Raw genomic sequence first — 3,188 nt, 5'->3', positions numbered from 1 at the left:
GCGAACTTCCATAATAGGGCGGTAAAACATGCTGCAAAGAACAGAACACAATGCAACACAACGAATAACAACGTACAACAATGACTTCAGTGTTCATGTATTGTTTCAATAAGTCAGTTATCGAAAATTAGCGTTGATACGAAGAACTGTTCTTGCAGTGATGCACGTCTTACTGCTAGCTGCATTGTCTCCGATTAAAATCGGATGAATCAGAGTGCTATATAAGCCGTTGACTTCCCATCGTCTGTATTCTACTTCTGTTGAGTAAATAGTCGAGACAACTTGAGCAACATGAACTGCAAGATTTTTGTCTTTCTCGTGGTCGTGTCGATCGTGTTCAACCAAGGTAAATATAATTGTGCATTCGTCGTGACGACGTATGTGAAGTAGGTTCGACAACGTACATATCTGTCGATATTCATCTTTTCAGTATCCGCCACACCGAATTGCGAGGCAAATGGACATGGAACCTGCAAAGCCGCTACCTCAAAATGTAACGAAGGATGGATAAACGGCGTCGGTGAGTTTGCAGCAGGGCTCAGTGTAGTCTTCCTTTACCACAAACTCCAGCTCCCACTCCCGATATTTTATTCGCACAATACCCATCCAATAACAACTTCCGTGTTGATCTATCTAGATTTTAGACAATAATACCCTAAAAACGTGTTCGTAAATGTTATCAACAAGCGATTGAACTTACTTTTTTAAATATGAAAAACAAAGTGCTCATAAAATAAAATAATTCGGCGTGAAGTTACCTGAAGTCCCGGTGGCGAATTGAGATGATTGTACTAATTCAAAGCTTTGCATATGCCTTAAATTTAGTCGGGCGTATTACAAGGCTGCGCAAGAGTGCGATGCTGGGCTAAGGAAACGTTTTATTCTGAAATGTAACTGTCAGCTTGCGAGTCAGAGATGAGAGTGATTGCTGAATGGTACAATCTGAATCCAATGGAGATATCACCTTCCTTGCACCTTTCAACCTGAACGGCGAATCAAGCGTAATGCATATCAAATGCATATCGATCGTCATTAAAACAAAACACGATGCATTTCCAATTTTTTGTGAGTAGCATACCCAGAGCGAACGAAGTGTAAACGGCCAATGTGCCCAATCCCAATTACCGACCATTCTGTCGTTGGTGACCAACGGAGTATTGTACTAGCGGTGCGAAAAGGTATTGTTCTTTCTCCTCAAGGCAAAGAATGTGACGGCGTTGGAGAGTTGTGCTGCAAAAAGCCAGATACCATTCAAGAATAATAAAAGCAGGTGAGGGGTCTTGGCTTAATGTGCCGCATGTGATAAAGCAATTCATAGGCTAAGGATTTGACACTTGATCGGTAATTAGAATTTTTGCCACGTCACGTTTCGTATACAGTATTCATTCCGAATGTAATGGATTCGCATTTAAAAAGATATGTGTCTTTCAGTGATATCTGCCACGTCTCTGAAACTAGCCCTCAGCTACCGGACAACTACAAGCTTGACAACTGCATTGCTTTCTTTATTTTATGATGTTAATATTGTATGCAATTTCAAAAATCAGTCGATGTGAATTGATCCATTCATATGTCAGAGCCGAGAACAGAGGTACGGGTATAGTCACCGCATGTAGCAAGACAGTGTATCCAAGTTAGCGTTAATCTTCTTGCGCAGGCATTTTTCAAACGGGTGCGTGACTGATTCTTAGGAGAGTGATGCTTTCGGAGAGAAAGGATGAAACAGGCATCATTGATCTAGGGACGAGAAAGTACGATGAAAGTATATGCAACCGTTTAATACAAGTATGGTACTTGAGAAGAGGTTTTCAAACTGGCGAAAGTGAAAGCATCTGAGACGGAGCGCGAGAGAATAACTACGGCGAAGTCCCCATTCCAAGTGTATTCAATAAGAACCGATTTTGTAGAATGCCACTCATCACAAGCGCGTTTTATTTCAGCCTAAAAGTACTCCAAAATATTCTCTTGTTTAACTCCTGCGATCCGCAATGAAAAAATGTCTGTTTTGCGACATTACTATTAGTAATTTAAAGATACATTTGAAAGCAATGGCGTGGAAGTTGGATTCAGGGCCATTTTCACAAACTTCGACTCTAACTCCAGTCAGTATTTTTCACTACGACTCCGACTACGAACCCTAGCCAATATAGTTTTCACGAATCCGACTCCGATTCCACGGTGTGCTAAAAAGGGACTCCTAGTCCATTAAGCGAGAATTAGCCACACTCCGACTCCGACTGCACAGCCCTGATAGAGACAGTCAGTCATTATGAAGTACATACCTGGAACATTGATGTATTACCAGCTCATAACCAGTTGATAAGTTGCATAAGTTCAGATTTCATACCCACATTTGTTAATATAACATTCAAGCCACCTTCCACCATACACATATACCGAAAGATTTGGCGAGCGGGAATTAACCATTCACCACCAGTGATGAGCGTCGGACCGACTCGGATACCATTCGGACCGGATATTGGACAATTTTGTGGCATTCGAATAGGATTCTGATATTAGCACGGATTTTTGTTTCGGATATTGTCGGATAGTTGTAACTTTTCATGCGGATGTTTCCAGATATACTTCAAAACAGTAGTGAGTTTTTATTACAAGCCCACAAAAAGAAGTCATTAATTTCATAACCAAGCACAAACAGTTGATAGCTTGCGATATGACTGGTATGAATCTGTTTGTAAGTGGTGCAAAACAATACTATAAGACAAATCACATTTATTTGGTAAAACACACTACCAAGTGTAACATATATGCCAATCTATTGATATATAACACGTGAACTGATAAAAAAAATGGTAGGATTGGACATGAGCTCTCTTGACCTAGTTATCAGCACCAAGGCGTTCTCGCAGAGCAGTATGTCTGCGTCGTTCACAAAATTGAAGGCACCCAAGACAGAAGGTATTCATTCAATATCAGTTGCAGAACAGTATTTGCTCACTCCCTTGACAGCGCTTTTTTTATTCCATAGCTGAATGTCACCATAGGGCAGGGGCCGGCAACCTTTTGTGTGCACTGTGCCAAAATGTCAAAATATGTCAAATTTTTACAATCTTTCGTGCCAAACATTCAATTTATTAATATTTAACGTTTCAAGCAAGGAATAGGCTACCACCAAGCGTTTTTCTGCAGCTGGTAGCGGGTCGCATGGAAACAATTTCAGTCGCTAC

General features: G+C 40.8%; 1 long non-coding RNA gene across 1 annotated transcript; it reads left to right on the top strand.

Moving 5' to 3' along the window:
* Positions 1-200: 200 nt before the first annotated feature.
* On the top strand, positions 201-1,557 carry LOC145448738 (uncharacterized). The gene is made up of 4 exons (XR_013918011.1): positions 201-346; positions 431-520; positions 1,200-1,270; positions 1,432-1,557. It is a non-coding gene; the product is annotated as an uncharacterized LOC145448738 (long non-coding RNA).
* The last annotated feature ends 1,631 nt before the right edge of the window (positions 1,558-3,188 follow it).

Source organism: Botryllus schlosseri, chromosome 1 (assembly GCF_051294905.1).
Source record: "Botryllus schlosseri isolate E-star chromosome 1, Bs_hap1, whole genome shotgun sequence".
Classification (NCBI taxonomy): domain Eukaryota; kingdom Metazoa; phylum Chordata; class Ascidiacea; order Stolidobranchia; family Styelidae; genus Botryllus; species Botryllus schlosseri.
The sequence above is the reverse complement of the archived record's forward strand: the minus strand, read 5'-3'. Positions and strand labels throughout refer to the sequence as shown.